Below are 12,906 nucleotides of genomic sequence, written 5' to 3' on the forward strand. Positions count from 1 at the left end.
AGGTACAAGTCATTGTTCAAATGTGTAAAACAAAATATTGGTCTATTTAGTAGCCATATCTAAAAATAAAAATGGTTAAGAGCCTAACACAACTTAATGTCCCAAATTTCGGCGACATCGGATAATAAATGCGCCTTTTGCGAGAGATCGGTCTATATGGCAGCTATATTCAAACCTAGACCCATCTGGGCCAAATTAAAGCAGGATGTCGAAGGCTCCAACACAATTCACTGTCCCAAATTTCGGCGACATCGGTAAATAAATGAGCCTTCTATGGGTCCAAAGCCTCAAATCGAGAGATCGGTTCATATGGCAGCTGTATCCAAATCTGGACCGATCTGTGCCATATTGCAGAAGTACATCGAGGATCTTAACTTAACTCACTGTCCCAAATTTCGGCGACATAGGACAATAAATGCTCATTTTATGGGCCCAAAATCTTAAATCGAGAGATCGGTCTATATGGCAACTATATCCAAATCTGATGCGATCAGGGCCAAATTAAAGAAACATGTCGGAGTGCCTAACTCACTGTCCTAAATTTCAGCAAAATCGGATAATAAATGTGGCTTTTATGGGCCTTAAACCCTAAATCGGAGGATCGGTCCATATGACAGCTATAACCAAATCTAGATCGATCCAGGCCGTATTAACGAAGGATGTCGAAGGGGCTAATACATCTCACTGTCCCAAATTTCAGCTAAATCGGATAATAAATGTGGATTTTATGGGCCTTAGACCCTAAATCGAAGGTTCGGTCTATATGGCAGCTATATCCAAATCTAAACTGATCTAGGCCAAATTAACGAAGGATGTCAAAGGGCCTAACACAACTCACTGTCCCAAATTTCAACAAAATCGGATAATAAATGTGGCTTTTATGGGCCTAAGACCCTAAATCGGAGGATCGGTCTATAGGGCAGCTATAACCAAATCTGGAACGAAGGATATCGAAGGGCCTAACACAACTCACTGCCCCAAATTTCAGCAAAATCAGATAACAAATGTGGCTTTTATGGACCTAAGACCCTAAATCGGCGGATCGGTCTATATGGCAGCTATATCCAAATCTGGACCGATCTGGGCCAACTTGACGAAGGATGTCGAAGGGCCTAACACAACTCACTGTCCCAAATTTCAGCAAAATCGGATAATAAATGTAGCTTTTATGGGCCTAAGTCCCTAAATCGGAGGATCGGTCTATATGGCAGCTATAACCAAATCTGGAACGAAGGATATCGAAGGGCCTAACACAACTCACTGCCCCAAATTTCAGCAAAATCAGATAACAAATGTGGCTTTTATGGACCTAAGACCCTAAATCGGCGGATCGGTCTATATGGCAGCTATATCCAAATCTGGACCGATCTGGGCCAACTTGACGAAGGATGTCGAAGGGCCTAACACAACTCACTGTCCCAAATTTCATCAAAATCGGATAATAAATGTGGATTTTATGGGCCTTAGACCCTAAATCGAAGGTTCGGTCTATATGGCAGCTATATCCAAATCTAAACTGATCTAGGCCAAATTAACGGAGGATGTCGAAGGGCCTAACACAAGTCACTGTCCCAAATTTCAGCAAAATCGGATAATAAATGTAGCTTTTATGGGCCTAAGACCCTAAATCGGAGGATCGGTGTATATGGCAGCTATAACCAAATCTGGAACGAAGGATATCGAAGGGCGTAACACAACTCACTGCCCCAAATTTCAGCAAAATCAGATAACAAATGTGGCTTTTATATACCTAAGACCCTAAATCGGCGGATCGGTCTATATGGCAGCTATATCCAAATCTGGACCGATCTCGGCCAACTTGACGAAGGATGTCGATGTGCCTAACACAACTCACTGTCCCAAATTTCATCAAAATAGGATAATAAATGTGGCTTTTATTGGCCTAGGACCTTAAATCGGCGGATCCGTCTATATGGGGGCTATATCAAGATATAGACCGATATGGCCCATCTTCGAACTTTACTTGCTTATGAACAAAAAATGGAATCTGTTCAAAGTTTCAGCTCAATATCTTTATTTTTAAAGGTTGTACCGCAATTTCAACAGACAGACGGACAGGCGGACGGACATGTCTAATTCGTCTTAGATTTATACGCTGATCAAGAATTTATATACTTTATAGGGTCAGAAATGGATATTTCGATGTGTTGCAAACGGAATGACAAAATGAATATACCCCCATCCTTCGGTAGTGCGTATGAAAATGTTTGATATATATATGACATTTTTGGGCTTTTTTTTAACTCTTCAAAATTTGGAAACAGCAGGAAATGTTTGCTGTTTTTCCAATAAATTACTGCCGTCCCATTTTCAGCAGTCTTTCTGCTGTTCCAGCAAACATTTTTGCTATTTTTACTGACAAATTTCTATGAGTGTAGTTATTCACACGCTGAACGCCTGGGCTCGAATCCTGGCGAGACCATCAGAAAAAAATCTCTCCAAAGAGGTGTCGCACTGCGACACGTCGTTTGGACTCGGTTATATAAGGGAGGTCCCTTATCATTGAATCGGACTGCATGCATTGATATCTGAGAAGTTTGCCCCTGGTCCTTAGTGGAATGTTCATGGGCAACATTTGCATTTTTGTAGATATTCACACTGCGCCTGATTCTGGAATAGAACCGAGAAATACAAGTCAACACCTACCACCTTTTCGTTGACTTAGAAGCTGCCTTTGACAGACCCATACATTCGGAGGTAGTTAATGCCATGCCTGAGCTTGGTATCCCTGCAAAACTGATACCACTTTGCAGGATGATGCTTGCTAATATACGTTCCTTAGTTGAAATTGGAAAGAACCTCACCGAACCCTTCAATGCCTTTGAAAGTTGAAAGAGAACCAACGTAGGTGGGTCTGGCGGCAAATAGGGACAAGACAAAATGAATGATATCAACTCCAACAAAGTCCTTTACACCCGAGCAGATAAAGAAAATGGAGAAAGTTAGGAACTAAAATTTCCTGTCCTGTTTTATGGCTCCAAAGCATAGATACTTGCTAAAGAGGAGGGGGTGTTTGGAGTGTTTGAGAGAAAAATCATTTGTAAAATATATGGACCAGTCCGCGTCAAAAGAGAATATAGGCGACTTATGAACCACTAGCTATATGATGACGATAGCATAGAAAAACGTATCAAAATACAACGGTTGCGTCGACTACAACTTCCAGTGTAGAAGTTATTTGAAGGCGAATGTAATAGAACACGCAAAAGGGAAAGACCAAAACTCTCAATCCCATGGCAGCCGGTTGTATGTACCGGATTGACCCGATGAATTCCTTCATCGGCAAGGGCTGTCGCCTCAGTGTACCACACACTGCTACTACAACAACAACAATAAAAACTCTGAGGGAGTGACCAGGTGCGTCAGAGATTAGAACAGGAGCGCAGAATATGGAGGCGCTTGGAAATCTATTCTACGTTGGTCTACTGAAACAAAGGTTCTGCATTGGCCAACTAAAGTAAAGTAAAGATTTATTTACTCGAAAGCTTTTGTTATTTCGACACATAGGCGGACTTTGAACGTAATATATCCCTTAGCCTCAAAGAAAAAAAGTTCCATCCATTTTTATACAGCACGCGACATGTTATTGATATCTACGCATCATTTATCCTATCCTTAACCTGTTGACTTCCCCATTTTTGCCATTTGCTTTCCAATGGCAAAAAAGGCAATACAATGTTGCTGTGCCACACAGACGCTTTCTTAGAATTGGCCTAAAGTAGCCCATGCAGCAATACAATATGAGTCTATTATCAACAATGAACAAGAAACAGCTTTATGAACTCCCTCCATGAAATGTCCTGCTGTGCCATTGCAGTGTTTGCTTGCATTCCCTGTGTCTTGATCAGACACTTTGATTTTTTTTTGTTTTCAAGTGGCATTCCATTATCAGATAATTATAACTTTCATAACTTAATAAATACGACAATATTAAAGTTATTAAAAACAAACCGTACACACACTGACATCAATTTCACAAAAGTTGGTCATATGTTTGCTGTTGTGCGATTATGTGTCTTTTGTTGGTTTCGTTATGGTGACCGAGTTATTTCTCCTTAGGCCACGGGTCTTGGGTTTGTTTAGTCTGTGTATGTTGTCCTCATAAACTTAGGAAACATATCAGATTACCGACAGTTAAGAGTCGGACAGCTTACATACAGATAAGTGAAACCATACATTATATGGGTTAAGGACATTAATATTTTCGAGCCCAAGCCACTTTAGGACGGGGAATTTCGAAGGGGTTTTTGCTACTGCCGCTAGTAAGCACTGTTGCAAGTGTTCGCTACTTTATGGAAAATATTTGTTTGGTTAATTTAATAATTTCGTGTGTTAACAACACCCACAATAAGCCACATTATTGCCAAGTTATAACTTTATTTGTTACATATTTCTTATCATTGGCAATTTTGGAAGCATAAATCATCTCGTATATGAACATTTCATAATTGCCATTCGAGGTTGGCGTTCGCCTTTCAATATAGCTCAACAAATTTAATTCACAATATTTGCTTTAGTAAGGCAATTAAAAGCCGTTTATTTTATTTTTTTTTTCAATACTTTTTTGGATTATTTATACTCTTTAAAATAAACAAAGGAATGCATAAATTTAATTTCGATGTTTTTGTTTTTGTGATGTTAAGAGGTGTGTTGAAAATTTACGATTTTCATTTGGGGTCTCATTAGTCTTACTAATGGTTTATCAGAAAAAAACCAAAAAAAAAACTAAACCAAAAAAAGAATAAACAAAAGACTTAAGCCACAAACTTGTTTTGTTTTTCTATGGTATTTAATAGACAAGAGCATTATTTTCATTTTTCCAATGATACCTACTGTCAAAGTGGCAAATTATAGCAATCGATCAGTCACGGACCTAAAGTCGACCGTGCTATATAAGAGGAGTAATAAATTGGAAAATTGCCCAGTTCGTTGAAACAATAAAAATGTGCAGAATAACAAGGTGGTTGAAAAAAAAACTTCTAGAAGTTAACCGTTCACATAATGTCACCCTTTTGTAATGCCTCCTGTAGGAAGGCTGACTTCCTACATATGACACACAATTGAGAGATGTCTCCTTCAAACTTTAGGTTGCTGGATGAAGCCGCCTCTTCAGGTAAAGGAGCCTCATTGTGGGAAGTGATGCTAGTGCACATCTCACACATAGTCAAGTTTGGATATCAACGAAAGAAGTGTGCAGCTTATCAAATTTATTATATGTTGCAATCTGCGATTGTTAATACAGGAATTTGGCCGACCATTATTGGAAGGTACTTGATGTTATCTTTTTATCAGAGACTAGCTGAACCGGGCCCGCTCCGCTGCTCGTTCTATTACTTTATATGGAACCAAATTATCCTCTGAACATTAATTTTCGACAACTAAAGTCTATTGGTCTATGAATTCGCTCGGAGGGTTTAGGGTCATTGAAGTTTGGATGTTAGATGAACTCCATTCATATTTGAGCCCTATATTCTCATTGGGATGTTGGGATTGGGAAGGCCCCCGAGTGGTGGTGTGGACTCCCAGAAACGTGGTCCTGAAAGTGGGTATGAATTTCGTGCTCTATTCCAAAACACCATTCATTTGAGTCCCATATTGCCATGATCAATAAACATGCATGTCCGATTTAGGGATGTTTTCGGGTGTGAGGTCCCCCAGACACTTGGCCCTGAAAAAAAATATCAGCTTCGTGCTCAAATATCATTTATTTGAACCACATGTTGCAATTGGCCTCAAAATTGGATATCAAATTCGTTTTCTAATCTCAAATACTTTTCATTTAAACCCCATATTGCAAAAATCAACAAATATGTTCGGTTTGTGGTTGGGTCCTATAAACTATCAATATCGAGCTCCACTCTCTTTAAGATCCAAATTGTCATGGTGAGTAAATAAGTCCCATTTGGGTTGTTATGGGACGTCTCCTAGACAGTTGGCCCTGAATGTTGATATCAGATTGGTGGTCTACCCCCAAAAACCTTTCATGTGAGCTCCATATTTCCATAGTCAGCAAACATGTCCGATTTGGTGGGTATTTTGGATATGGGGCGGCTAGTCAGTGACTGCGCCCTTGAAAATATGTATCAGATTCGTGTTATACTCTAAAATACCTCTTATATGAGCCCTATATTGCAATGGTCAGCAAATACGTCCTATTGGGGTAGTGTGAGGGGGGTGGGGTAGGCTCATACACAATTTTCCCGAATATTGATATCAAATTCGTGCTTTACTCCCAAATACCTTTCATTTGAGCTCTTTATTGCTATGGTCGTAAATTTGCCCTTTTTGGGGTGTATTTTTGGGGAGTGGCGGCACCCCAAAAACTTGTTTGTATATCAGATTTGTATTCTACACTCAAATGCCTTTTATTTGAGCCCTATATAGCCATGGTTAGTATATAAGTCCTGCTTAGAGGGTGTTTTGGAGAAGGAGTGGACCCCCAGAAACTTGGATCCACATTCGAATAGCAGATTCGTATTCTACTCGCAAATACCTTTCATTTGAGTTCATATTGCCATGGTCGGTAAATATGTCCGATTTATGGGTGTTTTGGGGTGGTCTCCCAAACACTGGATTGGATATCAGATACGTTTTCTAATCTTAAATACTTTTCATTTGAGTCCCATATTGTCGTGATTGGTCCATATGTATATTTGATAGGTTTTGGGAGTGGGGCGGGCCCCTTAGGTATCCCATCCAAAATCTGGATAACAAATTTTTGATTTTTGGTAACTATAAGAGAGCACACAAAATTTCCCTTAAATCGCACCACCCGTCTCCGAGATCTGGCGTTTCTGAAAATTATGGTAAGGGAGAGGGCCCGCCCCAACTTGAGATATGAAACAAGTAAAAGCGTGTTAAGTTCGGCCGGGACAAATCTTATGTATCCTCCACTATGGATCGCATTTGTCAAGCTCTTATCAATCCAGTCAAGCACGGTATCTCTTTTGTAGGCAAACAAAGGATAAAAGAAAATAATTGCTATGTTATTGGAACTATATCAAGTTATGGATCATTTTGGACCATAATTGAACTGAATATTGGAGACCATAGTAGAAGTCATTGTGTAAAATTTCAGCCTAGATTTGGCTGAAATAAAGAATTGCGCACTTCGGGGGTTGAGGAAGTAAAATAGAGAGATCCGTTTATAGGGGAGCTGCACAAGGATATAAAGGGAGGGAAGCCGTTGTACAAAATTTCAGCTAAATCGAATAATAATTGCGCACTCTAGTAGCACAGGAAGTCAAGATCCCAGGTCGGTTTATATGGCAACTATATCAGGTTATGGGCCGATTTTAACTATTTTTAGCACAGTTGTTTAAAGTCAAGACAAAAAAACACCTCATGCAAAATTTCAGCCAAATCAGATAATAATTGCGTCCTCTAGTGGCTCAAGAAGTCAAGACCCCGATAGGTTTATATGACAGCTATATCAGGTTATAGACCGATTTGAACCATTCTAAATACAGTTGTTGGAAGTCATAACAAAACACCTCATTCAAAATTTCAGCCAAATCGGATAATAATTGCGTCCTCTAGAGGCTCAAGAAGTCATGACCCCAGATCGGCTTATATGACAGCTATATCAGGTTATGGACCGATTTGAACCATTCTAAATACAGTTGTTGGAAGTCATAACAAAACACGTCATGCTAAATTTCAGCCAAATCGGATAGGAATTGCTCCCTGTAGAGGCTCAAGAAGTCAAGCCCCCAGATCGGTTTATATGGCAGCTATATCAGGTTTTGGACAGATTTGAATTATTCTTGAGACAGTTGTTGAAAGTCATAACAAAACACCTCATGCAAAATTTCAGCCAAATCGGATAATAATTGCGTCCTCTAGAGGCTCAAGAAGTCAAGACCCTAGATCGGTTTATATGGCAGCTATACCAGGTTATGGACCCATTTCAACTATTTATAGCACAGTTGTTGAAATTCATAGGAAAAGACCTCATGCAAAATTTCACTTGGTATCACATCCAACAACTGTATTAAGTAAGTTTAAAATCGGTTCATAGATGTCATATAAACCGATTTCTTGAGGTTTAAGAAGGCGCAATTCTTATCAAATTTGGCTGTAATTTTGCGTGTGGTATTCTGGTATAACATCCTACAACTGTGCTAAGTATGGTTCAAATCGGTCCATAACCTGATATACCTGCCATATAAACCGATCTTGGGTTTTGATTTCTTGAGTTTCTAGAGATCGCAATAATTGTCCGATTTAGCTGAAATTTTGTATGTGGTGTTCTGGTATCACTTCCAACAACTGTGCCAAATATAGTTTAAATCGGTCCATAACCTGATATAGCTGCCATATAAACCGATCTCTCTATTTTACTTCTTGAGCTCCTAAAGGGCGCAATTTTTACTAGAATTGGCTGAAATTTTACACAATGACTTCCAATATGGCCTCCAATATTCAATTCAATTATGGTCCGAATCGAACCATAACTTGATATAGCTCCAATATTATAACAATTCTTTTCTTTTATCCTTTGTTTGCCTGAAAAGAGATATCGGGAAAAGAACTCGACGAATGCGATTTATGGTGGAGGGTATATAAGATTCGGCCCGGCCGAATTGAGGACGCTTTTACTTGATATATATAAGATTATCAGCGGAAGGATATGTGACTTGAAAGTAGTGGATGCCCGCAGCTTCTCTGATCATCGTTATGTTAGCATCAGTCTTGGAGAAAATACTGCAGAATTGGACCATCAGCTAAATGGAGCATAGGCGGTTTGGGATAAATTTCGGAAGGCCTGAAAAGGAAGTTAAAACTGCAGAGGATATGTCAGCACGTTCTAGAGTCAATTCAAGCGGCAAATAGAGGCTATCGTGTTGGACCCCAGAACTCTTCAATTGGGCGAAAGCCGTAAGCCGATCACACGATTGGGGTGTCTATAAGGCTAAGCTAAGAAAATACAAAGGCGAGCTGAAAAGGCTCAGAGTCAATCCTGTCTGGAATTCGGCAGCATCGTAGGGGTTATATTTGAGGAATCTATTCTAATGAAGACCCAATCCTCGAAATCTATTATGCTAGGAGACATTCTGAAGTCAGCAAATGTATGGACAATATCTAGTGAGGAAACACTGGATCTCTACGTTCATACACATTTCCCGAAAAATGTGTATCTCCACCGGAAAATGTAGCTCCAGAAGAGGTTGTCACTGATACGCATTTGTCGGAGGTTGTTGGGAAAATTTTGTCTGATTCGAAAATCTTTTGGACGATAAAAAGATTCGACTTTAAATCGCAAGGTCCTGATAATGTATTACCGGTTGAACTGCATTTACTCTGCTTGCATTAGCATGTCGTACATAGCTGTTGGATGAAGAGACACAAAGGTAATTTTTATTCTAAAAGCAAGAAAACCTTATCACACCTAAGCAAAGATTTTCGTCCTCTTAGTCTGTCGTCCATTAAGCTAAAGACTGTAGAGAGTTTGCTAGAAACATATCTAGATGCAAACATCCCTGGAAATCGCCTGCCTCGGTAACAGAATACATATAGTAAGGGCAAGTCCACTGATTTGGATATAGCTAACATATAGACAGATTTCTTGATTTAAGGTTTTGGGACCATAAAAGGCGCATTTATTGTCCGATTTAACTGAAATTTGCAACAGTGAGTTGTGTCAGGCTCTTCGACATTTTTCTGCAACTTGGCTGAAATCGATTCAGATTTGGATATAGTTGCCATACAGACCGATATCACGATTTAAAGTCTTGGCCCCATAAAGGCGCATTTAAAATTTGATTTCACTTAAATTTGACACAATGGCTTATGTTTGGCTTTTCGACCTACGTGTCGTATACTGTTCAGTTCGGTATATTTTTAAATATAGCTACTAAAAAGACCAATATTTTGTTATACACAATTGAACAACGACTTTTACTTATTAGTATTTGGATAAAATCGGAACATATTTCGATGTAGCTGCTATGGGGCATAGGTATGCATTTTTCATCGGATTTTGACGAAAGTTGGCTTACATATATACCCGAGGTGGCGGGTATCCAAAGTTCGGCCCGGCAAAACTTAACGTTTTTTTACTTGTTTTATTGAAAAATTGTGCTCATCGACGTAGCTCATTTTTGGCTCAATGGGTAAAAAATAAGCAGTATTGTCGATTTTGGAGTGAAGATCAGCCAGAAGCATTGTATGATATACCAATGTATTTAGAACACGTAAAAGCGTGCTAAGTTCGGCCGGGCCGAGTCTTTTATACCCTCCACCATGGATCGCATTTTTCGAGTTATTTTCCCGTCATCTCTTCTAAAGCAAAAAAAGATTATAAGAAAAGATTAGCTGTGCTATTAGAGCGATATCAAGATATGGTCCGGTTTGGACCACAATTAAATTCTATGTTGGAGACCTGTGTAAAATGTAAGCTAATTCGAATATGAATTGCGCCCTTTGGGGGCTCAAGAAGTAAAATAGAGAGATCGATTTATATGGGAGCTATATCGAGCTATAGGCGGATTCAGACCATAATAAACACGTATGTTGATGGTCATGAGAGCATCCGTCGTACAAAATTTCATTCAAATCGGATAAGAATTGCCTCTAGAGCTCAAGAAGTCAAGACCCAAGATCGGTTTATATGCCAGCTACATCAGGTTATGGACCGATTTGAACCATACTTGGGACACTTGTTGGATATCATAACAAAATACTTCGTGCAAAAATTCATTCAAATCCAATAAGAACTACGCCCTCTAGAGGCTCAAGAAGTCAAGACCCAAGATCAGTTTATATGACAACTATATCAGGTTATGAACCGATTTGAACCATACTTAGCACAGTCGTTGGATATCATAAAGGAACACGTCGTGCAAAATTTCATTCCAATCGGATCAGAATTGCGCACTCTAGAGGCTCAAGAAGTCAAGACCCAAGATCGGTTTATATGGCAGCTATATCAGATTATGAACCGATTTGAACCATTCTTAGCACAGTTGTTGGATATCATAACAAAATACTTCGTGCAAAAATTCATTCAAATCCAATAAGAACTACGCCCTCTAGAGGCTCAAGAAGTCAAGACCCAAGATCAGTTTATATGACAACTATATCAGGTTATGAACCGATTTGAACCATACTTAGCACAGTCGTTGGATATCATAAAGGAACACGTCGTGCAAAATTTCATTCTAATCAGATAAGAATTGTGCACTCTAAAGGCTCAAGAAGTCAAGTCCCAAGATCGGTTTATATGGCAGCTATATCAAAACATGGACCGATATGGCCCATTTACAATACCGACCTACACTAATAAGAAGTATTTGTGCAAAATTTCAAGCGGCTAGCTTTACTCCTTCGGAAGTTAGCGTGCTTTCGACAGACAGACGGACGGACGGACGGACATGGCTAGGTCGACATAAAATGTCGCGACGATCAAGAATATATATACTTTATGGGGTCTCAGACGGATATTTCGAGTAGTTACAAACAGAATTAGTATACCCCCCATCCTATGATAGAGGGTATAAAAATTAAGTTGTAGGGCATAATTTTATTCTACATACCAAACTTCTGTCAAACAAGGAAAAGTAAAAGCTTCTAGAAACCGAACAAAGTTGATCGAAAGACCGGTTTACATTGGAGCTATATTAGGTTATAGACTGATTTTGGGAGATTTTGGCACAGTTGTTGGAAGTCATAAAAAAACACTAAGTGCAAAGTTTGTAGCTAAATTGGACAAAAATTGCGGGTTGTAAGGGCTCAAGAAGTCAAATCGGGAGATTGGTTTTGTATGGGAGCTATATTCTAATCTGAAACCATATGGCCCATTTGCAATTCTCAAAGACCTACATTAATGGAAAATACCTGTCCAAAATTTCAAGCGGCTAACTTTACGGTTTCAACCGCTATCGTGATTCCGACAGACAGACGGACGGACATGGCTAATCGATTAAGAATGTCAAGTCGATCCAGAATATATATACTTTATGGGATCGCAGATCATTACTTCGAGGTGTTACAAACGGAATGACTAGGTTAGTATACTCGCATCCTAAGGTGGTGGGTATAAAAAGTTGAAGTTGAGTGTGGTTTATGATCTGGTGGCATCATTGGACCACATTTCTTCAAAGATGATGCGAATCGTGACGAACCTGTGAATAGTGAGCGCTATCGTGAGATGATATCCAACTTTCTTTTTTGACAAAAACACAAGAGCTTGACTTGCGTGACATGTGGTTTGAACAAGACGGTGCCAAATGCCACACAGCACGCGTAACAACGGACTTATTGAGAGACGAGTTCGGCGAATATTTTATTTCACGTTTGGGACCGGTCAATTGGCCGCCTAGATCGTGCGATTTAACGCCTTTAGACTATTTTTGGTGGGGCTATGTAAAATCCGCTGCGCCTTCTTTTACTTTATATGGAAAAAAAGTTTCCTTGGAATATTTATTTTCGAAAATTAAAGAGCTTTTAATGAAATACCATGGCTACGAAAATAGTATATCGCTTGACTAACAGTTTAACAATATTATTACCCTTAACTGAATCCCATGGTGTTTCATTCCATCCATTCTTAAAATACTTTATTTCAGCCCGATATTCTCATGTTTTCTTTGAATTAGGGGTGTTTTGGGGGGTGAGGTGGTCCCCCAGACACTTGCGCCTGAAAAATCAGCATCGTGCTCTTCTTTCATATATCATTTATTTTAACCCCATATTGCCATTGGTTTAGGGGAGTATACACGATGGGGCGTCCCCAAATACATGGCCCCAAACAGCAAATAGTCACTAAAATTTGCTGTTTGTGGGGTATTTTGGGAAAGGGGTAGACCCCCAGAAAATTGGTCCCGAAAGTGGGTATCAATTTTTGCTCTACCCCCCAATACCTTTCATTTAAGTTCCACATTG

This window comes from Stomoxys calcitrans, chromosome 2 (assembly GCF_963082655.1).
Source record: "Stomoxys calcitrans chromosome 2, idStoCalc2.1, whole genome shotgun sequence".
In the NCBI taxonomy this organism is placed as follows: Eukaryota; Metazoa; Arthropoda; class Insecta; order Diptera; family Muscidae; genus Stomoxys; species Stomoxys calcitrans.